The sequence below is a fragment of the Bufo gargarizans genome, chromosome 1 (assembly GCF_014858855.1).
Source record: "Bufo gargarizans isolate SCDJY-AF-19 chromosome 1, ASM1485885v1, whole genome shotgun sequence".
NCBI classification, from domain to species: Eukaryota; Metazoa; Chordata; class Amphibia; order Anura; family Bufonidae; genus Bufo; species Bufo gargarizans.
The window spans coordinates 7,604,790-7,630,915 of NC_058080.1; positions in this window are offsets into that span (position 1 = coordinate 7,604,790).

Sequence of the window (26,126 nt, forward strand, 5' to 3'; positions counted from 1 at the left end):
TTTCAACAAGATAATGCCAGACCACATTCTGCATCAATCACAACATCATGGCTGCGTAGGAGAAGGATCCGGGTACTGAAATGGCCAGTCTGCAGTCCAGATCTTTCACCTATAGAGAACATTTGGCGCATCATAAAGAGGAAGGTGCAACACAAAGAAGGCCCAAGACGATTGAACAGTTAGAGGCCTGTATTAGACAAGAATGGGAGAGCATTCCTATTTCTAAACTTGAGAAACTGGTCTCCTCGGTCCCCAAACGTCTGTTGAGTGTTGTAAGAAGAAGGGGAGATGCCACACAGTGGTGAAAATGGCCTTGTCCCAACTTTTTGGGGATTTGTTGACACCATGAAATTCTGATTTAACATATTTTTCCCTTAAAATTGTACATTTTCTCAGTTTAAACTTTTGTTCCGTGATTTATGTTCTATTCTGAATAAAATATTAGAAGTTGGCACCTCCACATCATTGCATTCAGTATTTATTCACGATTTGTATAGTGTCCCAACTTTTTTGGAATCCGGTTTGTACATGGCATGCTGAGTTTTACAGAAATCCGACATTTCTATCTGGGTAATTTTATTTTGTCAATGAGTGTCCAGGTGCATCTCAATAAATTAGAATATGATTGAAAACATAATTTATTTCAGTAATTTAGTTCAAAAAGTGAAACTCATAAATTATATAGAGTCATTAAACACAGTGTGATCTATTTTAAGTATTTATTTATTTTAATGTTCCCCCAAAGAACGGAGCAGTGAAGTGACGTCATTGCGCCTGCTGGGCTGAGCGAGCGCACAGGCCAGGGGATGATACTCCACCCGTTTGAGACACACTGATATCATTGCGCCTGCTGAGCGAGAGCATAGGCCGGGGAATGAGGCCTGGGCCGTAATGCCTGATAGACATCCATTATGGCCCAGGTGTCCCACCACTGCGGGCCCCATAGCAACTGCTACAGCCTGAATGGCAGTAGTTACGCCCCTGGTAAGCAGGTAATATACGGTATTTAAAAAAGTTATCTAGTGTTATATTTACACCAAAGCAGGAAAAAAAAAAAAAGTTTATTGCAGTACCACATCTTACCAACAGGGAGCAACATGAGGTCATTTTCAACTGTCCATTGTTGGCTTGACAAATAAGAAAGTTGTCTCTGATCGTTGGCCCTTTAGCTGTCGCTAAATGGCACCACCTGCATGTCAGGAAATGTTGGTGGTTGTAGTTCTACACATGAGAAGTAAAAGCTGCTCAAGCACCAGAAAAGCTCACGATGAAGGGGGAGATGAATACCATGCACATACCTGCTGTGTGATAGATGGCCTTTAAATCTAAACTAGTACAACCACATATACTGTATAAATGCAGGTAGGACATGTGGCGGCACACCTCGGCCTTGTTTACTGGCTCTTCCCACCCCATTATAATGTATGCCCCTCACAGCAGCTAGGCCGGGCACCTGGCTCAGGGCTGGATGAGGGTCCAGCTGGTCTTGCGTGCTGTTCTGCTTGTGATCACAGCCGAATTCCTCAAGGCAGTCATGTCTGAAGCAATCCTTCATGGTGTCACATCCAGCAGAGTGATACTTAGAAGAAGGTTCTCATGACATCACCCGGGCTCCATGTCTCAGGACCCACATTCACAGAATGAAACATAAATATATCACCTTTGGTTGTTCTATCAAATTCATGGTTATATCTGTTGCTAGGTAAGCTGGGTAATAACCAGAATGGCCACCATGACAGACATGTAGAGATGAGGACATTTAGCTTTGATAGTCACTAAAGACAAGATCTGGGTGTATGTGGGCCCAGCAGTGCCCCCGCTTACACTATCTTCAGCTTGACAATCATAAAGCCAGTGTACCCAGATTGTCCCGTATTTGGGTTGTCTCGGGGCAAAAATGGGGGGGGGGGATAGAGGGGGGCTGACGTAAACCCAGCCCATAAGTGGGCTTTCCAGGTGGGGACAGGAGGTCCACTGGAGCGGGGCTTAGATGCCTGGATTTTACCAACTAAAATCTTTGGAAGTATGCATGCAGGTAACATAGTACATAGTACATAAGGCCGAAAAAAGACATTTGTCCATCCAGTTCGGCCTGTCATCCTGCAAGTTGATCCAGAGGAAGGCAAAAAAAAAAATGTGAGGTAGAAGCCAATTTTCCCCACTTTAGGGGAATAAAAAATTCCTTCCCGACTCCAATCAGGCAATCAGAATAACTCCCTGGATCAACGACCCCTCTCTAGTAGCTATAGCCTGTAATATTATTACGCTCCAGAAATACGTCCAGGCCCCTCTTGAATTCCTTTATTGTACTCACCATCACCACCTCCTCAGGCAGAGAGTTCCATAGTCTCACTGCTCTTACTGTAAAGAATCCTCTTCTATGTTTGTGAACAAACCTTCTTTCCTCCAGACGCAGAGGATGTCCCCTCGTCACAGTCACCGTCCTGGGAATGAATAAATGATGGGAGTGATCTCTGTACTGACCCCTGATATATTTATACATAGTAATTATATCTCCCCTCAGTCGTCTTTTTTTCTAAAGTGAATAACCCTAATTTTGATAATCTTTCAGGGTACTGTAGTTGCCCCATTCCAGTTATTACTTTAGTTGCCCTCCTCTGGACCCTCTCCAGCTCTGCTATGTCTGCCTTGTTTACAGGAGCCCAGAACTGCACACAGTACTCCATGTGTGGTCTGACTAGTGATGTGTAAAGTGGTAGGACTATGTTCTTATCACGGGCATCTATGCCCCTTTTGATGCAACCCATTATCTTATTGGCCTTGGCAGCAGCTGCCTGACACTGGTTTTTGCAGCTTAGTTTGCTGTTTATTAAAATTCCTAGATCCTTTTCCATGTCAGTGTTACCGAGTGTTTTACCATTTAGTATGTATGGGTGACTTGCATTATTCCTTCCCATGTGCATAACCTTACATTTATCAGTGTTAAACCTCATCTGCCACTTATCTGCCCAAGCCTCCAATCTATCCAGATCCCTCTGTAGTAGTATACTGTCCTCTGTAGTATATATATATATACAGTATACTGTCCTCTTCAGTGTTAATTACTTTACACAGTTTAGCGTCATCTGCAAAAATTTATACTTTACTATGCAAGCCTTCTACAAGATCAATAATAAATATATTAAAGAGAATAGGGCCCAATACTAACCCCTGATGTACCCCACTAGTGACAGTGACCCAATCTGAGTGGGTACCGTTAATAACCACCCTCTGTTTTCTATCATTGAGCCAGTTACTTACCCACATACAGATGTTTTCTCCCAGTCCGAGCATTCTGATTTTATATACTAACCTTTTATGTGGTACAGTGTCAAATGCTTTGGAGAAGTCCAGATATACGACATCCATTGATTCGCCGCTGTCAAGTCTAGAACTTACCTTCTTATAGAAGCTGATTAAATTAGTTTGGCATGGCCGATCCCTCACGAAGCCATGCTGATATGGCGTTATTTGCTTATTTCCGTTGAGATGCTCTAAGATAGCATCTCTTAGAAAACCTTCAAACAGTTTACCCACAACAGATGTTAAACTTACCGGCCTATAGTTTCCAGGCTCTGTTTTTGGACCCTTTTTGAATATTGGCACCACATTTGCCATGCGCCAATCCTGTGGGACATTCCCTGTCAGTAAAGAGTCCGCAAATATCAGAAATAAGGGTCTGGCTATGACATTACTTAATTCCCTTAGGATACAGGGGTGTATGCCATCTGGTCCTGGTGATTTGTCTATTTTAATCTTTTTAAGTTGCTGTTGTACTTCTTCCTGGGTCAGACAGGACACTTTTAATGGGGAATTTATTTTTACATTCAGCATGTCATCTGTTTATTTTCCTCAGTGAATACATTGGAGAAAAAAATATTTAACAGCTTTGCTCTCTGCGACTCCCCCCCATTACTCTTTAAAGTGCCGACACCTTCAGATTTATACTTTTTAACATTTATATAATTGAAGAACATTTTAGGGTTAGTTTTAATCTCTCGGTCTCTAGTTTGGCCGCTTTTATTTGTTTTTTTACATCTATTTTTTTCCTTATAGATTTTTAGTGCTTCCCTGCTACCCTCCTGTTTTAGTGATTTATATGCTTTATTTTTGTCATTTATTGCCTTCTTTACAGTTCTGTTTATCCACATTGGTTTCTTTTTGTTCCTTAACCTTTTATTCCCATACGGTATGTACCTCTCACAATGAGATTTTAGGATGCTTTTAAAGATATCCCATTTTGTGGCTGTATTTTTATTTTTGAGGACTTTGTCCCAGTTAGTTAGGCCTATGGCCTCTCTTAGTTGGCTAAATTTAGCTTTTTTGAAGTTTGGTATTTTTATTCCTCCCGGTAGAAACGCTCTTTTGAATGATAATTGGAAGGTTATTACTTTATGGTCACTTTTTCCCAGGTGTCCCCCGACCTGCACATCTGTTGTTCTGTCAGGTCTATTGGTTAATACTAAGTCCAGTATGGCCGTCCCTCTAGTCGGGTCCTGAACCAATTGGGAGAGGTAATTGTCTTTGGTTATTGCCAAAAACCTGTTTCCTTTATGAGATATACAAGTTTCAGTTTCCCAGTCTATATCTGGGTAGTTAAAGTCCCCCATAATAACCACCTCATTATGATTTGCCGCCTTGTCTATCTCGTTTAGTAAAAGATTTTCTGTGGACTCTGGTATATTAGGTGGTTTATAGTAAACTCCTGTTAGTAATTTATTATTGTTTTTAGCTCCATGTATCTCTACCCACAGTGACTCCACATGTTCATGTCCCTCACTTATATCTTCACGGAGTGTGGGCTTTAGACAAGACTTTACATAAAGGCAGACCCCTCCCCAACACAGCTGCCCCTTCCCCATTGAGGTGCAGCCCGTCCCTACGATAGAGCCTGTAGCTGACAGAGAAGTCGGCCCAGTTCTCCAGGAACCCAAACCCCTCCTTCCTACACCAGTTCTTGAGCCACTTGTTAATCTCCCTAATATCCCGCTGCCTTTCTTGTGTGGCCCGTGGTACAGGCAGTATTTCGGAAGGTACAGGCAGTATTTCGGAAGGTACAGGCATTATTTAGGAAATAGTGAAATGTCTGCAGCACTGATACAAGGGTCGTGGCCCCTTCAAACAGCAGATTGGTGACGCTCAGTGGTGTACCTCAAATAGAGGCAGACCACGCAGCTGCTATGGGGCCTGTGTGGAAAAGGGGCCCGCAGTGGAGAATATGCCCAGCCCCCTAATTACACTCGCCCTGATCCAGTATAGTATCCTTATCATCAGTGGCGAAAGCTGTCATCACAAGTCCTGTACATCTAGTAAAGGAACTACACAAAGAATGGTATAGTTCCCGGGTTAGATAGAAGCATCTGCTAGGACCTGTGATGACATCATCTTCATCATCACAGGTTCTGTAAATCTAGTAAAGGAACTGCACAGCAGAGCATCATCACAGGTCCTTCAACCCCCAACAGCATGGAAGATGAGCTCTCCATTAAGACTAGAATGGAATGGTAAGAGGAGGTCCTCAGAGGAGGTATGTCACTCATATAAGTACTGCAAACAGTTGCAACCACTATTACCTCATGTACAGTCATGTGAAAAAATTAGGACACCCTTTGAAAGCATGTGGTTTTTTGTAACATTTTTAATAAAAGGTTATTTCATCTCCGTTTCAACAATACAGAGAGATTACAGTAATCCGACTAAACAAAGAAAACTGAAGAAAAGTCTTTTCAAGATCTTCTGTAAATGTCATTCTACAAAAATGCCTATTCTAACTGAGGAAAAAGATAGGACACCCTTGCCCCTAATAGCGAGTGTTACCTCCTTTGGCTGAAATAACTGCAGTGAGACGGTTCTTGTAGCCATCTACCAGTCTTCGACATCGGTCTGAGGAAATTTTACCCCACTCCTCAATGCAGAACTTTTTCAGCTGTGAGATGTTTGAGGGGTTTCTTGCACGTACAGCCCTTTTCAAGTCACCCCACAGCATCTCAATGGGATTCAAATCTGGACTTTGACTTGGCCATTCCAGGACTCTCCATTTCTTCTTTTTCAGCCAATCTTTGGTTGATTTACTAGTATGTTTTGGGTCATTGTCATGTTGCATGGTCCAGTTCCGCTTCAGCTTTAATTTTCTAACTGATGGTCTCACATGTTCTTCAAGCACCTTCTGATACACAGTAGAATTCATCGTGGATTCTATGATGGTGAGCTGACCAGGTCCTGCTGCAGCAAAGCAGCCCCAAACCATGACACTTCCACCGCCATGCTTCACAGTTGGTATGAGGTTCTTTTCTTGGAATGCTGTGTTTGGTTTACGCCAAACATGTCCTCTGCTGTTGTGTCCAAATAATTCAATTTTGGACTCATCTGTCCAAAGAACATTATTCCAGAAGTCCTGGTCTTTGTCAACTTTATCTCTGGCAAATGTCAGTCTGGCCTCGATGTTTCTCTTGGAAAGCAAAGGTTTCCTCCTTGCACACCTCCCATGCAAGTTAAACTTGTACAGTCTCTTTCTGATTGTAGAGGCATGTACTTCTACATCAACAGTAGCCAGAGCCTGCTGTAGTTCTCGAGATGACACTTTAGGGTTTTTGGAGACCTCTTTTAGCATCTTGCGGTCTGCTCTTGGGGTGAACTTGCTGGGGCGACCAGTCCTGGGCATGTTGGCAGTTGTTTTGAAAGCCCTCCACTTGTAGACTATCTTCCGGACAGTGGAATGGCTGATTTCAAAATCTTTTGAGATCTTTTTAAATCCCTTCCCAGACTCATAGGCTGCTACAATCTTTTTTCTGAAGTCCTCTGACAGCTCTTTTGCTCTCACCATGGTGCTCACTCTCACTTCAACAGTCAGGAGCACACCAAACTAAATGTCTGAGGTTTAAATAGGGCAAGCCTCATTCAACATGCAGAGTAACGATCTACTAATTATGTGCACCTGGTGTGATATACCTGTGTGAGATCTGAGCCAATTTAAGAGAGAGTACATGTGAGGGTGTCCTATCTTTTTCCTCAGTTAGAATAGGCATTTTTGTAGAATGACATTTACAGAAGATCTTGAAAAGACTTTTCTTCAGTTTTCTTTGTTTAGTTGGATTACTTTAATCTCTCTGTATTGTTGAAACGGAGATGAAATAACCTTTTATTAAAAATGTTACAAAAAACCACATGCTTTCAAAGGGTGTCCTAATTTTTTCACATGACTGTACCTGACACAGTGACTACAATATATATCTGACCACATATATTTGCACACACTGCACTATTATACCTTGTACTTCTCACATCAGTACACTGCTCTATATACTGTATATATATATATATACAGGGAGTGCAGAATTATTAGGCAAATGAGTATTTTGACCACATCATCCTCTTTATGCATGTTGTCTTACTCCAAGCTGTATAGGCTCGAAAGCCTACTACTAATTAAGCATATTAGGTGATGTGCATCTCTGTAATGAGAAGGGGTGTGGTCTAATGACATCAACACCCTATATCAGGTGTGCATAATTATTAGGCAACTTCCTTTCCTTTGGCAAAATGGGTCAAAAGAAGGACTTGACAGGCTCAGAAAAGTCAAAAATAGTGAGATATCTTGCAGAGGGATGCAGCACTCTTAAAATTGCAAAGCTTCTGAAGCGTGATCATCGAACAATCAAGCGTTTCATTCAAAATAGTCAACAGGGTCGCAAGAAGCGTGTGGAAAAACCAAGGCGCAAAATAACTGCCCATGAACTGAGAAAAGTCAAGCGTGCAGCTGCCAAGATGCCACTTGCCACCAGTTTGGCCATATTTCAGAGCTGCAACATCACTGGAGTGCCCAAAAGCACAAGGTGTGCAATACTCAGAGACATGGCCAAGGTAAGAAAGGCTGAAAGACGACCACCACTGAACAAGACACACAAGCTGAAACGTCAAGACTGGGCCAAGAAATATCTCAAGACTGATTTTTCTAAGGTTTTATGGACTGATGAAATGAGAGTGAGTCTTGATGGGCCAGATGAATGGGCCCGTGGCTGGATTGGTAAAGGGCAGAGAGCTCCAGTCCGACTCAGACGCCAGCAAGGTGGAGGTGGAGTACTGGTTTGGGCTGGTATCATCAAAGATGAGCTTGTGGGGCCTTTTCGGGTTGAGGATGGAGTCAAGCTCAACTCCCAGTCCTACTGCCAGTTTCTGGAAGACACCTTCTTCAAGCAGTGGTACAGGAAGAAGTCTGCATCCTTCAAGAAAAACATGATTTTCATGCAGGACAATGCTCCATCACACGCGTCCAAGTACTCCACAGCGTGGCTGGCAAGAAAGGGTATAAAAGAAGAAAATCTAATGACATGGCCTCCTTGTTCACCTGATCTGAACCCCATTGAGAACCTGTAGTCCATCATCAATGTGAGATTTACAAGGAGGGAAAACAGTACACCTCTCTGAACAGTGTCTGGGAGGCTGTGGTTGCTGCTGCACGCAATGTTGATGGTGAACAGATCAAAACACTGACAGAATCCATGGATGGCAGGCTTTTGAGTGTCCTTGCAAAGAAAGGTGGCTATATTGGTCACTGATTTGTTTTTGTTTTGTTTTTGAATGTCAGAAATGTATATTTGTGAATGTTGAGATGTTATATTGGTTTCACTGGTAAAAATAAATAATTGAAATGGGTATCTATTTGTTTTTTGTTAAGTTGCCTAATAATTATGCACAGTAATAGTCACCTGCACACACAGATATCCCCCTAAAATAGCTAAAACGAAAAACAAACTAAAAACTACTTCCAAAAATATTCAGCTTTGATATTAATGAGTTTTTTGGGTTCATTGAGAACATGGTTGTTGTTCAATAATAAAATTAATCCTCAAAAATACAACTTGCCTAATAATTCTGCACTCCCTGTATATACATAGCAAAAAAAGTGTGAAACAACTGAAAATATGTCATATTCTAGGTTCTTCAAAGTAGCCACCTTTTACTTTGATTACTGCTTTGCACACTCTTGGCATTCTCTTGATGAGCTTCAAGAGGTAGTCACCTGAAATGGTTTTCACTTCACAGGTGTGCCCTGTCAGGTTTAATAAGTGGGATTTCTTGCCTTATAAATGGGGTTGGGACCATCAGTTGCGTTGTGGAGAAGTCAGGTGGATACACAGCTGATAGTCCTACTGAATAGACTGTTAGAATTTGTATTATGGCAAGAAAAAAGCAGCTAAGTAAAGAAAAACGAGTGGCCATCATTACTTTAAGAAATGAAGGTCAGTCAGTCTGAAAAATTGGGAAAACTTTGAAAGTGTCCCCGAGTGCAGTCACAAAAACCATCAAGCACTACAAAGAAACTGGCTCACATGCCTACCGCCCCAGGAAAGGAAGACCAAGAGTCACCTCTGCTGCGGAGGATAAGTTCATCCGAGTCACCAGCCTCAGAAATCGCAGGTTAACAGCAGCTCAGATTAGAGACCAGGTCAATGCCACACAGAGTTCTAGCAGCAGACACATCTCTAGAACTACTTTTAAGAGGAGACTGTGTGAATCAGTCCTTCATGGTAGAATATCTGCTAGAAAACCACTGCTAAGGACAGGCAACAAGCAGAAGAGACATGTTTGGGCTAAAGAACACAAGGAATGGACATTAGACCAGTGGAAATCTGTGCTTTGGTCTGATGAGTCCAAATTTGAGATCTTTGGTTCCAACCACCGTGTCTTTGTGCGACGCAGAAAAGGTGAACGGATGGACTCTACATGCCTGGTTCCCACCGTGAAGCATGGAGGAGAAGGTGTGATGGTGTGGGGGTGCTTTGCTGGTGACACTGTTGGGGATTCATTCAAAATTGAAGGCATACTGAACCAGCATGGCTACCACAGCATCTTGCAGCGGCATGCTATTTCATCTGGTTTGCGTTTAGTTGGACCATCATTTATTTTTCAACAGGACAATGACCCCAAACACACCTCCAGGCTGTGTAAGGGCTATTTGACCATGAAGGAGAGTGATGGGGTGCTGCGCCAGATGACCTGGCCTCCACAGTCACCGGACCTGAACCCAATCGAGATGATTTGGGGTGAGCAGGATTGCAGAGTGAAGGAAAAAGGGCCAACAAGTGCTAAGCATCTCTGGGAACTCCTTCAAGACTGTTGGAAGACCATTTCAGGTGACTACCTCTTGAAGCTCATCAAGAGAATGCCAAGAGTGTGCAAAGCAGTAATCAAAGCAAAGGTGGCTACTTTGAAGAACCAAGAATATGACATATTTTCAGTTGTTTCACACTTTTTTGTTATGTATATAATTCCACATGTGTTAATTCATAGTTTTGATGCCTTCAGTGTGAATCTACAATTTTCATAGTCATGAAAATAAAGAAAACTCTTTGAATGAGAAGGTGTGTCCAAACTTTTGGTCTGTACTGTATATATACAGTGGGGGAAATAATTATTTGACCCCTCACTGATTTTGTAAGTTTGTCCAATGACAAAGAAATGAAAAGTCTCAGAACAGTATCATTTCAATGGTAGGTTTATTGTAACAGTGGCAGATAGCACATCAAAAGGAAAATCGAAAAAATAACTTTAAATAAAAGATAGCAACTGATTTGCATTTCATTGAGTGAAATAAGTATTTGAACCCTCTAACAAAAAAAGACTTAATACTTGGTGGAAAAACCCCTGTTTGCAAGCACAGAGGTCAAACGTTTCTTGTAATTGATGACCAAGTTTGCGCACATTTTAGGAGGAATGTTGGTCCACTCCTCTTTGCAGATCATCTCTAAATCCCTAAGGTTTCGAGGCTGTCTCTGTGCAACTCTGAGCTTGAGCTCCCTCCATAGGTTTTCGATTGGATTAAGGTCCGGAGACTGACTAGGCCACTCCATGACCTTAATGTGCTTCTTCTTGAGCCACTCCTTTGTTGCCTTTGCTGTATGTTTTGGGTCATTGTCGTGCTGGAACACCCATCCACGACCCATTTTCAGTTTCCTGGCAGAGGGAAGGAGGTTGTCGCTCAGGATTTCACGATACATGGCTCCGTCCATTTTCCCGTTTATGCTAATAAGTTGTCCTGTGCCCTTAGCAGAAAAACACCCCCAAAGCAAAATGTTTCCACCCCCATGCTTGACGGTGGGGACGTGTTTTGGGGGTCATAGGCAGCATTTTTCTTCCTCCAAACACAGCGAGTTGAGTTAATGCCAAAGAGCTCTATTTTGGTCTCATCAGACCACAGCACCTTCTCCCAGTCACTCTCTGAATCATTCAGGTGTTCATTGGCAAACTTCAGACGGGCCTGCACATGTGCCTTCCTGAGCAGGGGGACCTTGCGAGCCCTGCAGGATTTTAATCCATTGCGGTGTAATGTGTTTCCAATGGTTTTCTTGGTGACTGTGGTCCCTGCTAATTTGGGGTCATTAACTAACTCCTCCCGTGTAGTTCTAGGATGCTTTTTCACCTTTCTCAGAACCATTGACACCCCACGAGGTGAGATCTTGCGTGGAGCCCCAGAGCGAGGTCGATTGATGGTCATTTTGTGCTCCTTCCATTTTCGAACAATCGCACCAACAGTTGTCACCTTCTCTCCCAGCTTCTTGCTAATGGTTTTGTAGCCCATTCCAGCCTTGTGCAGGTCTACAATTTTGTCTCTGACATCCTTGGACAGCTCTTTGGTCTTTCCCATGTTGGAGAGTTTGGAGTCTGCTTGATTGATTGATTCTGTGGACAGGTGTCTTTTATACAGGTGACTAGTTAAGACAGGTGTCCTTAATGAGGGTGACTAATTGAGTAGAAGTGTCTAACCACTCTGTGGGAGCCAGAACTCTTAATGGTTGGTAGGGGTTCAAATACTTATTTCACTCAATGAAATGCAAATCAGTTGCTATCTTTTATTTAAAGTTATTTTTTCGATTTTCCTTTTGATGTGCTATCTGCCACTGTTACAATAAACCTACCATTGAAATGATACTGTTCTGAGACTTTTCATTTCTTTGTCATTGGACAAACTTACAAAATCAGTGAGGGGTCAAATAATTATTTCCCCCACTGTACATCAGTGTACTGATATGTGAGGTATGAGCTGTAATTCATACCTCACATATCAGTACCGTGCTATATATACTGTATATCTGTACATACTGCATCTATTATACCTCACATATCAGTACACTGTGTTATATACAGGCCAGGAATTCTTGCCCCTGGCGGCAATTGTGATTTTCAGACCCCCACCGCATTCTGAGTACAGTCAATCAGTATGGTGAAGCCTAAATACCTCTTTAATGACTGAGGGGCTATTATATGACAGCTTTTTCATTCAAAAGGGTAACTTTCCAGGCCCTGATGCTAAATGTTATACTGGGAGCCCCAAAATATCCCTATGCCATTTATACTAGTGGTGTCTTCTTATATGACAGAGGGGTCATAGCACTCCTTCAGCTAGTAGACATCTACAGCTTTTCAAAAGATCATAATAGCCAACTGACCTGTTCTCACTTACCTGTAAGAAGGTAAGGAGGTACCCGTATGAAGACTGAGCATAACCACCCCTTTCCAACAGTATCCTTGAAGTATGCCCCACCAGTGAAGTAACTGGTGACTACCGCTATCCTCTGCTGTGTTATACTATAAGGGCCTTGTTCACGTGACAACACCTGGACCTATTCAATTATATGGTGCTATTCACATGTCCATGGTGCGGCATGTATCATTCTTGTCTGTTTTCTATCCGATGCGTTTGTGTAATCGCCAAGCTGTGTACCTCACCTATGTGGTATAACCACCAAACGGTGTGCCTCACCTCTGTGTGTGTAACCACCAAGCTGTGTGAATCACCTATGTGTGTAACTGCCAAGATGTGTGCCTCACCTATGTGTCTGTTACCGCCAAGCTCTGTGCCTCACCTATGTGTCTGTTACCGCCAAGCTGTGTGCCTCACCTATGTGTCTGTTACCGCCAAGCTGTGTGCCTCACCTATGTGTGTACCCGGCAAGCTCTGTGCCTCACCTATGTTTGCATGTAACTATCAAGCTCTGTGCCTCACATGTCTGTGTAACCACCAAGCTGTTGCACTGGCATCCTGTGCCTGTCTCTGCCCCGCTCTTCCCTGTGGGCATGGACATCGCACTATTCACCCTGCTGGCCTCTGCTCAGCCTCTCCTGCTTCTGGTAGTCATGACTGCTGACATTCCTAGTGTAGGTTTCGCTGGCTGCGCTGCCGTGTTGGTTTTAAGCTGTTCTATAGGGTGCGCGTGGGCAATCTCGCTTGGCCTCTTATATGGCCATCATGCTCATGTTCTAGTCCTTCCCCAGCCGATGGTTTGATTTTACTTGGTAATTACTTGGTAATTAAGACACCTTCCTCAGGAGGGGGGTACCTGAGCTCCTTAGGTCCCTAGCTTGCCAGTTTAACCAATGAAAGTGTGCTATTCTGTCTGCCCATGTAGCGAATCTCTGCATGTTAACTGATTCTGATACCCTGCTACCTGCCCTGACCTTAGACTGTTTACTGTGTTGATCCTCAGCTGCCTGCCCTGACCTTGGACCTGTTTCACCTGTAGGCACGAACTCTGCCTGCTGTTTCTGACTATGAGTATTGCCTGATCCCTTGATGGTGTCACCATTAGATCAGTACTTATGGTGTACTATAATGAATCACAGCCAGTACTGATAGAAACGATAATTTAGATTAAATCAGTACTTATCTTGTGCTGTGTAGATCCTCAGCAGCGGCCTGCGGACTGGGGTGCTCCAGGGGGCACAAAAATTTTTTTTTGTGCCCCCTGGAGCACCCCAGTACTGGCTGTGATTCATTATAGTACACCATAAGTACTGATCTAATCTAAATCATCGTTTCTATCTGAATTGGTTGTGATTCGTTATAGTACACCATTGGTGTGGAACGTGTGGTAGCTATATGCGATTCTGGAGGTGCTCCAGCTATTATTTCATTGTTTTGATTTTGGTTTATGTCTGTTAAACCGTGGTGTGTGACCATTAAGCATTGAGTGTGGCCCACCTGACTATCTTTATTGTCTCCTGATGAACCTGTTATCAATAGGGGAAACGCGTTGAGGCCAAAAGTTGTTTTTTTATCTACAGGAATTTATCTAGTGTATCTATTCATAGCATTGAATGACCCGGGCATCCATATGGGCCAATCTGTGCGGTAAGGGCCTTTCAAGGACAGATAGTCTAGGCACGGGGACTGAGTGCCTCTACCATCTGGGGGCATCTCTGGGCAGAGAATAAGACCAGGGATATCTTAGGGATACACCAGGGACCCTGTATGGTTGCCCAGTACCCGTTGTCAATACCAGGACATCTCTATCTGATCCTTGTTGGCGTCTTACGGTTTTTGTTTGTCTACGTTGTATTCGCATTTAGTCCCCAAGTGAGGGACCCTTTTATCTTATGGTATAAGAATAAAAGTTATGTTTTAGGTAGTTGGCCTCTGTGACACTGTTTTTGTATACAACTACCAATTAAGTATTTCAGACGGTTGTTTAAAAACTGATCCCTTGATGCTTTGCACCGGCGTATCTGACCCCTGTGGATCGGCTGCCAACTACACTGGGAATATTCTAAGAGTTAGCGGCCTGGTAAGTCCCCTGCAGCAAAGTCAAATGCCCTGTATAGCTGTTAAAGGGTAAAAACCAGGGGATGATCAGGACAACGCCCTTTGGCGTTAGTTGGCACAGTGGGTCCACACATTTTGCCTTTTACACAAGCTCTGTGCTGCACTACTGTGTGGAATCACCAAGTTTGTGCCCTTCGTGAGAGACTGTAAGTGTCTGCGCATTGCCTCAATCTGAGTTAATTGAGGCAACTATGTAAGTTGGTACTATGCAATAATAGACCGTACCGATGTATTCCTGACCTTCCTACATATCACTGATGTTACCTCACACATATTAAGAAGGTGGTGCCCATGTAGTTGTTGTATATATGGGCACTTTGTATAACTCTACGTATTGTTACCTGCAACGTGCTGCGCCATGTGTCCAGAACTCAGGAAACCAAGCCTGACACTCACAGCGAGGGGCTCCGACCAGCGGCCAAGAGCGGGCATTTAATGAAGCTGGAATGGAAGATCCTGGATGGATCAGTCAAGCAGTAAATGCAGACACATTATCACCTGAGGACTTGCTCTAATTTCACACCAATTAAGTTGGAATGAGAGAGGAGGGCAGCCACTGATGGCTGAGATGTGCTTCCAGATAGGGCTGAAGACGCAGCCTGATTGACATGCAAACAACCAGCCTGCATTGCAAGAGGACGCCTGTAATGGATGTGGGAGTGGGCTCATTACCATGCTAATGCCCAGCAATCAACCCTATCATTAGGCACATGGACTCCCATCCGGAATAACATTCCTTTCTACGGAGCTTTAACAGACCGAGGGAGAATTATCAAAACTGTTGTAAAGGAAAGCTGGCTAAGTTTACCATAGTAACCAATGAGATCCCACCTTTCATTTTCCAAAAGAGATCTGAAAAATGAAAGGTGGAATCAGATTGGTTCCTTAACAACAGTTTTGTTAAATCCCCCCCACCCCATCCATACATAAAGCTGGATAACCATATATATTTTGCCTCCAGTCCTCACCAGTTTCAAGATTTCTGCTAAGAGCAGTACAGGTTCAGGGCACACGAACGTGAATAGAAATAAACCTTATGGGGGAGATTTATCAAAACTGGTGTAAAGTAGAACTGGCTTAGTTGCCCATAGCAACCAATCAGATTCCACCTTTCATTTCACAAAGGAGCTCTGAAAAATGAAAGGTGGAATCTGATTGGTTGCTATGGGCAACTAAGCCAGTTTCCATTTACACCAGTTTGATAAATCTCTCCCACAGAGTTCATAGCGGAGGTCGCCTCCTTACAATCTGCTCTCTATGAGCCTAGTGGCCTACTCCCATGCCCCGACACAGTACTCAACTGTGGGACGGCAGTACAGTTGAATCCATGACAGCACCTGCTGCCGCTGGCTGGGTATATAGGTACAGAATTAATTAAGACTGGGAGCGTCATTTTGTGTAGCTGGCTGGTGGCTCTGAGGAGGGCTTGGGCGTCCGGCCGGGCATCATCCCGACAGGGTCTCCGGCCAGTGCGCCCCTCAGCAGAATTTTATGTTTCTCAAGCCATCCATCTGAATGGCCACCATGTACTATGACAATTTTTCTTAGATGGGTGGCCTGTGATAAGAGAACCCCTTTAAGGGGATCAGATGGATATATTTATGTATTATCCTATACAGGATTGTCTAGACTGGACATCATTGTAGTCATCTCCCAGCTGTGAGCAGTATTAGGCCTGTACAGGATTGCATCCTCTGAATGTAAAAAGCAATGTTCACAATCACTGACAGTAAGCAGAGATATAGAAAACTGAAGCACAAAGCGGGCCATTTACTAAGCTCGCCATGCCACTCTTTGAAGTAAAAATAAAGTTGCTAGACCCCGTTTTGCGACTTTTTAAAGGCTTGTGCAACAATATTCTGGTGCACAGGTGTTTTTGTGCCATCCTCACCACTTTAGAGTGACTGGGCCACGGCTGTGACTTTAGCTAAGACACATTTGCCATCTTCTATACCTGGAAACAGGCCCCCGCCGATCAGCTATTCCCTGCAGCCAGTACTTTGAACGGCACTGGAATCACAGCTCCATCCGCTGTGAAGTAGTCGTGCTGGGTCCCATTCACTTGAATGGGAGCTGAGCTGCAGTACCCTAGGACAGCCACTACAGGGTGGATGGCGCTGTGCTTCCAGCTCCGTTCAAAGTGAAGGTTCTGCCACTGGAGGCTACAAGGGACAGCTGATTGTGTTGGCTCTGCCTTCTGTCAATTTGGACCCACCTACAACAAGTAACCACTTTTAGTTTTTTTTCCAGGGCCACTTTAAGTTCCAAGTCCTCCCCTAAAAGATGGCCACCAGCAGCAGCTCAGTGAAATTGACAGTGCCAGTCCTGACTAACCAGAAGTGAAGAGGCTTCTAATAAGAGAAGATATGTTAACCAGACCCTCTACCTGAGGATTGGCTAGAGAAGGATCAGGAAGCACCGAGCCCTATCTCCCTTAGTATAGGAGGAGCTACAGAAAGTGCATGAAAGGATGAATCTCAGCAACAAGCTCTATTTGTACCAGTCTAAGCTAAGCAAGGGCCAGGACATGCAGGACTACATAAGAAATGCCTTAGAAATTGTAGAGCACCTGCGAGGTATTGGAGAAGAAATAAAAGATTTCCATGTGGCCGCACTGTGACTCAGCGGTCTTCCAGAAGGTCATGACACGCTTGTGACCGCACTAGATGCGCGTCCATATAATGAGCTCACTCTGGAGTATGTTAAAGGAAAGCTTGTAGATGAGTTCAAGAGAAAACGAAAAACTGAAAATAACAGTCACAGAGCAGAATCTGCATTGAAGACACAGGATTTAGTCTCAAGTAAAGCTCATTTCAAGGAGATACATCAGTGTTTTGTGTGCACGAAAACAGGTCATCTGAAAGCTGACTGCTGAGTTTGGAAAATCTAGGATGAATCAGCTAAAAAGGATCAACAAAGAGTGAAAAGTGCTGTCAGCGAAGAAAGTAACACTCCAAGTACTGAAGCTGCATTTATTATTAATTGAAGTCCATCAAACCATGCATGGTGCATAGACCCTGGAGCAACTGGTCATATGACAAATGACAGAGACTTCTTCTCTAAGGCTACTTTCACACTCGCGTTTTGTGCTGATCCTTCTTGTATCTGCATAGACGGATCCGCACGAATAATGCAAATGCTTGTATCCGTTAATAACGGATCCGTTTGCATTATTCATTAAAAAAAAAGTCTAAGTCAAAACGGATCCGTCTTGACTTACATTGTAAGTCTAGACGGATCCGTTTTCAAGTGCACCATATTGTGTCAGTGAAAAACGGATCCGTCCCTATTGACTTACATTGTAAGTCTAGACGGATCCGTTTGGCTCCGTATAGTCAGACAGTCACCAAAACGCTGCAAGCTGTGTTTTAGTGACCGTCTAAAAAACGCAACGGAGACCAAAAGCACCCAAATTGATGCATTCTGAACCGATCCTTATCCATTCAGAATGCATTGGGGCTTAACTGATCTGTTTTGGGACCCCTGTGAGAGCCCTCAAACAGATCTCACAAGCAGACCCAGAAATGCCAGTGTGAAAGTAGCCTAACCTTGACCAAAGTAAGACCTAGCTAATAGTCAGTATATAGCTTCAGAAGGATCAGGAGATGACTACATTAAGGAAGGATTCCAGTAAAGGATGTGCTATATGGCCCTAGTCTTGAAAGCAATTTTTTGTCACCTGACAGGTCAATGAAGTCACATTTAAGAATGATCGCTGCATCATCTCAAAACAAGGGTACACACTTGCAGAAGGAAACATTACAGAAGAACTGTATGAACTAAAATGCAAAGAAAGTGTGTGTACTGCCAAACAATAACAGCACAAGACAGGGTAGTAACTAAAAGCTCATGGGCCCTGGTGCGAGAGTTCAGCTTGGGCCCCCGTCCCTCAGTGCTTGTTGGCAAGGGGCAGGGGAGCACATATCCTTCCTGCTGCCTGAAGCAAACATTGAAAGGGCACCCCCTCATGCCAAATTATTAACCTAACCCCTTCCCTCCAGCCAGAGGTGTAAATTGACCAGTATGCACTTTCTATAATGCCAGTGTCTTAAGGGTCTTTGCGCCCCCTCAGGCTCCTGGGTCCGATAGCGACTGCTACCTCTGCACCCCCTATAGCTACGCCCCTGGCACAAGGATTGTGTTCACCTATGACACAGACGTCTTGCACATAGAGATCGAGAAGCCACAAGAAAGCTAGTTCGAGACCAGCTTGCTGAAGGTGTTAAAATAGACCAATAAAATCAGATAAAAAATTTCCTAAAAAACATTTCCTAAAGATAGTGCAACAAGATCAGAGCAGCCACTTTACTTAATACACACAGATCTTTGTGGTTCAATGTGTACGCTCACCGCTGGCAAGAAAATATATTTTCTCACTTTTATTCAAGGCATATGTAACATCCTGAAGTATGTCACTAAAATTCTGTCACCCCGCTTCATAATATGTTAAGTGTATATTGTTATCATCTTGTGTAGTCTTGCTCTGCATTTTCCATTATATGTATTTTCTGTGCCTGTTTTATATTATTTCTGTAATTTTCCATGTACACCAGCAGGTGGCAGCAATATGTGAGCAGTCCATGGTTAGTTAGTATATCTAGGCTGGAATAGTCCATTCCAGTCTAGGCTCCCCTGTGTGAGCAGAAGTGGGACGTTCTCATGTCCTGTCTCATGAGGAGGAGAAGGAAGTGTAGTCAGTATACCAGCCACCAGGTTGTGTTAGTAGGAGTTCCCAGAACCAGGGATCCCAGTCCTGGATCCTGCCTCGGCTGAGGCAAGGATCCATCTTCCCAGCTTGAGCCGTCAGCCTCAGCTGGTCGACAAGAGAAGCAGCCACCTCCAGCCTCCAGGAAGAAGCATACCCTGTGAGCCAAGCTGTGAGTACTTATCCCAAGTCCAGGAGAAGCCAAATTCCTCCTTAGATAGTCAGGCCCAATATAAGCAGACTACAGACAGATCTACTAGACATATTACAAGAAGCAGAATAGATAAATTCCTGCCACATATTGCCAAAACCTGCTGGGACCCAAGACTAAAGCTGTAACTTGTATGGATTTGAAGCTGCCATTCAGTAAAGACAAGTTGGATCAGATCACCCGTTTGGATCTCATTTACTACTATCCAAGTTCCTCAATTACTCCTACTAACCACACTCAAGTTTATTGCAAGTGAGCCAGGATTCAGGAGTCCAGCCGTACCAAGGTAGGATACACCGTTGACACTACACAGAGACACTATTCCCCCTCTGGCATTCCTCACCTGGTATATGAGCTATAACATCTTAAAGGGCCCTGCTATAGTACCTGCGCAAGCTGCAATTGGCGTCACAAACTATTACACATATATACTGACCCACTGCATAGCAACCCCACTGACCCAGTGTCCTGCTCATTGCACATACAGTTGTTTATTTGTTTCACAGCAAAAATGAAGTTCCAGAGAAAATTTAAGAATATCTCTCTGAAGTAAGTAACAAGTTTTGGAAGAAGCCAAAGCTTCAATGTGCAGACAATGGAACTGAATACACAAGTGAGAAGACACAAACCATTTTAAAGAGAAATGGAATCTTAATCCAGACTACTGTACCATACAATCCCGAACAAAACGATGTTGCAGAAAGAACTGTTTTGACGCAGATCTACCAACAACATATTGGGATGAAGCAATCATGACAGATTTGCTATATTCAAAATAGACTACCAATAAAGCTACTGAGAAAACGTCATATGAACAATGGAACAGCAAAAAGCCCAAACTACACCACATAAGAATATTTGGAAGTAAGGCATTTGTACATGTTCCCAAGGAAAAATGTACCAAATGGGAATCCCATGCCAAGGAAGGTATCCTGGTAGGCTATGGGGAATCTCAAAAGGGTTACAGAATCCTTCACCCAGAGACCAACAAGATAAAAATAAGTAGCGATGTATTGATTGATGAGTCATGTGTCATTCAAGCTTGATGACGTTACACCAATAGTTCATCCTAAACAAGAACAACTTCAGTCACAATCCAAAAGCAACCAGAAAGAGCATACAGATATCTAGTTAGGGTCCTCAATTGAAGAAAAAACAGAAGTACCAGATCAAGTACCAGATCAACCTCAAGTCAGAAGATCAACTAGATCAAACAAAGGCATCGGCGCTTAGCTGTGTGGTGTGCAATGCGAGTCACGTGACGCTGGCCACGTCACGTGCTATTTAAACAGGCAGCTGTCACGGATGGTGTTGCAGAAAGCTGGAACTTATAAATAAACATCCGACTGGCTTGATCCCAAACTAAGGAGCACATGGGTGAGCCCTATAAAACCCCTAGAGCTCTCCCTGACTGCTATGCCCATGCAAAGGTCTTTATGGTAGATGATTGCATGTCCACGTACCTCATACTATGTGACACCTGAAAACCCCATAATAGTGAGGGGACACGACCACTGGCTCCCTGCACTTAATACGGACGGAGTCAGGGTCACCTAGAATCAAGCCAGCAAGGAAACACAAATAAAGGAAACAGACTTATCTGAGGAAGCAGCCTCCAGCAGTGAACACAATCCAGGAAGAAGTATAAACCGCAAAGTGAGGCAGTATGGGAGGGAATATAAAGGGAGACAATTAGTGTAAATAGGTGACAGCTGGGAGAAGGAAAGGAGATGACAAAGTGAAACTAAAACATAGAACTTCATGCAGGTAGAGAAGAACATCTAACAGACCTTCTCACAGAAGTGGCGGTGACAGCAGCCTGCTGGCCACAGGTTGACTGTGATTGGTCTTTCTACCCTCACCTGCGTATTTGGATTTCCTATTATGTGTTTTGACCTCAGCTAGTTTTTGATCTCGACCTTGCTACCTCCTTGGATTTGACGTTACCTCTTGGCTTCTGACTTCGGATTGTTTTTGACCTTGCTTTGCCTTCTCCCCGTGTACTGCATGACCTCCTGGCCATGACCCTTGCTTCCTTGACTCCATTACTTTTTCACTCTCTTCTCTAGGCCCCTGCACGTACCCAGGCGAGGGACCGCCGCCAAGTTGTACGCCGTCAGTTAGGAAGGGTCGTGCAAGTAGGCAGGGATAGAGGTGTGGGTGGAATTCAGGGCTGCACTCTTCCCTTCCACGTAACAAATATAGTGAAGATTATGATGCCACGTTTTCTCCAGTTGCCAAGCAGACCCCATTCAGGACTCTAATGGCTGTAGCTACTGTACACAAAATGACCGTTAGACATTTAGACATCAAAACCGCCTTTCTAAATGGTGACATTAAAGAGGACCTTTCACTAGTTTTAAAACTAAAAACTAACTATATCGGTGGGCAGAGCGGCGCCCAGGGGTCCCCCTGCACTTACTAGTATGTCTGGCCGCCGCTCCGTTCGCCCGGTATAGGCTCCAGTGTCTGCAGCTCCCTCTGTTGTACTGGGCGGAGTTTTTGTATTAGGGTTGTCCCTTGCTGCAGCGCTGGCCAATCGTAGCGCACAGCTCATAGCCTGGGACTCCTGAGGAAGCTGCAGACACCGGAGCCTATACCGGGCGAACGGAGCGGCGCCCAGACATACTAGTAAGTGCAGGGGGACCCCTGGGCGCCGCTCTGCCCACTGATATAGTTAGTTTTTAGTTTTTAAACTAGTGAAAGGTCCCCTTTAAAGAAGAGTTGTATATGATTCAACCTAAAGGTTATGTCATCAAGGGTAAGGAGGATCTTGTTTGTAAGTTACAAAAAAAAAAACTGTTTATGGCCTCAAACAAACAGCAAGAGCATGGAATAGCAAAATGAACAAAGTTCTGTTGGAAGAAGGATTCAAAAGAGGTCAAGCAGATCCATGTTTATACACACAAGATGTGTGGATGGAAAATGGATGTACATTCTTCTATATGTAGATGATGTGATTATTAGTGTTGAGTGCGAATATTCGAATTGTGAATTTTTTTCTTGAATATCGCAATTTAGAGATTTCGCAAATATTTATAATATCGTTCTATATATTCGCGAAATCGAATATTCTTTTTTTTTTTTTTTTTTTTTTTTTTTACTGCTCCAGTCAGTGCCCGTTGCCGCTTCTGCCGACTTCCGTGCTCATGGAGCGTCCCCATCACCATGGGAACGTCTCCATATACTAGAATGTACTGTCGGATTTGAGAATTACGTTGAAATCGCAATTCGATTAATTCAAGTTATAATAATCGAATTGCGATTTCAACTTAACACTGCTATATTCCATATTCGTTCATTCTAGCCTAATATGTAGCAGTACTAAGTTGTAATCGCAATCCGATTAATTCAAGTTTTAATAATCGAATTGCGATTTCAACTTAGCACTGCTATATTCTATATTAGGCTAGAATTTAACGAATATGGAATATAGCAAGTGTTTGTTAAGTTGAAATCGCAATTCGATTAAGTCAAGTTATAATAATCGAATTGCGATTTCAACTTTTACGTATATTCTTAATATTGCTCTAACTTTGTCTTTTAGAATATTCGTAATATTCTAAAAGACGAAGTTAGAGCAATATTACAAAATTTCGTAAAATATTCTATATGTGTATTTTACGAAATTTCATAATATTGCTCTAACTTCGTCTTTTAGAATATTACGAATATTCTAAAAGACGAAGTTAGAGCATTATTAAGAATATAAGTAAAATTTGAAATTGCAATTCGATTATTAAAACTTGAATTAATCGGATTGCGATTACAACTTAGCACTGCTACATATTAGGCTAGAATGAACTAATATGGAATATAGCAGTGTTAAGTTGAAATCGCAATTCGATTAATTCAAGTTATAATAATCGAATTGCGATTTCAACTTTTTACGTATATTCTTAATGCTCTAACTTCGTCTTTTAGAATATTCGTAATATTCTAAAAGACGAAGTTAGAGCAATAAAACGAATATTCTAAAAGACGAAGTTAGAGCAATATTGAGAATATTCGTAAAATACACATATAGATTGTAATTTAGCTAATATACTAATATAGTAATTTTTTTAATAGTGTACATATTTTACAAAACTTAAGTTCATAAGAGACAACAAAAATTTGAGAAAAAAAAGGATTATAGCACTATATTAGCTAAATTACAATCTATATGTGTATTTTACGAAAATTCGTAATATTGCTCTAACTTCGTCTTTTAGAATATTACGAATATTCGAAAAGACGAAGTTAGAGCAATATTAAGAATATTCGTAAAATACACATATTAGCCTAGCCATAGTCAATTAGTCATAGGAACGTTGCCTAAGGGAAAAAAATATAAATCGCAATACGCGATTAATTAAATTGCATATTAATCGCGATAATTGGAATAATTACGAATATTCGATTTCGACGAATATAACACGAATATTCAATCGAATATTCGCGAAATATTGCGAAATCGAATATGGCACCTCCCGCTCATCACTAGTGATTATAGCTCATCAAGATAAGAAAGAGATCACAAAAATTAGTAAAATCAACATTTTGAAACAAAGGATCTTGGACATATAACATATTATCTAGGAATTCAGATCCAAAGGAAAGAAGATCAAAGCTTTCTTCTTAGTCAAAGTGCTAAAATCACTGCAATTCTGAAACAGTTTGGAATGTCGGATGCTAATGGTGTTTCTACTCCAATGGATCCATCTTATTTGAAATTAGAAGGAGAAGATGATCTGTTACCTGACAATGAAAGTTACAGACAAGCTGTAGGGGCACTATTGTATGTAGCAAACACGACTCACCCAGATACCATAGCAATAGTTAGAATTCTGTGCAGACACATAGGCAAACCACGTCAAAGAGACTAGAACACTGTCAAGAGAGTTCTTAGATATCCAAAAACAACTCTAAATACAAGTTTGAGGATATCTGTCTCAGGAGATCTTAAACTCATAGGGGGTCATTTACAAATCTAAAATAAGCCTAAATTAGGCGTATTCCAGGTGCAGATGGCGGGCCAACGGTTAGTTGAGCCACTGTCTGCGACTTTTCCCCACTAAGTCGTCTAAGTGTAAGAGCAAGGAAGCTTTCTAACATTTAGAAATGGCGGAGGATCCGCCGAAGTTATGGAGAGGCCTGCACCTCTTCATAACTTCGGCACATCCACCGCCAGCTATGGGCCTTTATTAAGACCGGCATCTAAAACACTGTTCTTAATAATGTGTCCCATAGGCTATGTAGATTTAGAGGACTGTAAATATACAAGCAGTTACATATTCAAGTTAGATGAAAGTCTGATTTCCTGGTCTAGCAGAAAATAGGCTTCTGTTGCTTTGTTTTCTACAGAAGAATAGGTATCTGCAGCTTACGTCAGTCAAGAAGTAATCTGTTTGAATCAACTCTTGGAAGATCTTGGTGACCCATTAAGTCAACCAACAATAGTCTATGAAGACAACCAAGCATGCATTAAACGTGCAAGCAGTGAGAAGATTAGAGCAAGAACCAAGCACATTGATGTAAAATATCATCCCCTGCGTGATTTGGTGGAACGAGGCATAATTGAGTTTGCTTACTGTGAAAATGAAAAATGGTAGCTGATGCTATGATGAAACCACTACCCAAGTACAAGTTGGAAAAACTTAAGCCAGCAATGGGTCTAACAGGATAAGTAGTTGTTGAGTAGGGATGTTGGAATAATTCAACTACATTATATGATTGCCTGTTTACAGACACAGTGTTATATTGTTAATAAAGTTCTGCTAAAAAGAAAATGCAGGAAGGGGCGGATCCTTGCTGCACATGTACAGAGAGAGAGAGCTGAGAGAGAAGAAAGCCAGAAGCAGATGTGCTGAGATTCTGATCTTACTGAAAGTTATATTCACATGTTGTGCTGTTATTTCTCAATAAACCCATTGTTTCTCGCACTAAGCCTGATGGAGACCTGATTAATCCACTGCCAACAGTAAGCCATGTGATCACCGCCATTTTCATTCCCACAGATGGGGCAGCTGTTGTGCAGTTTACACAGTCTATGGGCAGGCAGCCGGGGGTCCATCTTATAACAACTGCAGAGGTGAGCCAAAACCATGCAATGTATGGCCATAAGTCTAGTGTCAAATATAATTTATTATTTTTTTTAGCATTTTTGAGGGGTTTTGCTTTTTTGGTCTTTTTTTTTTTTTTTGACTGGAGCTTTCTGCTATGCCTTTTAGGCAAAATAAAAATGCCAACTCTGTTACATGGGAGTCTATGGAAAATAGGTGTTTTGTGGCAGTACCTTGAATTGTGTTTTTTGGGTCACTGGTGTTTTTTTTTTTATCGCACCATGCTCTAGGTCTGGCATTTTTGTCTCATTGACCTCCGTTTTTTAAATCCAGCTTGAAAAAACACAAGTTCCAGTTTGTATTGCATTTTTTAATTGCTTTTTGCATGCACCAATGTTGGATTCTGCAGTGACTGAAGGGCACACCTTTTCTTCCCTCGGGGCACACCTTGGCATTGGGGCTCTTTCCTGGTGGTAATTGGGGTGTCCCTAAAGGTAGGTGTTTGCTGGTCACAAGGCAGGAATGTGGATGCAGCGTCCGATGTATAGTGGAATCAGTAAACCAGTA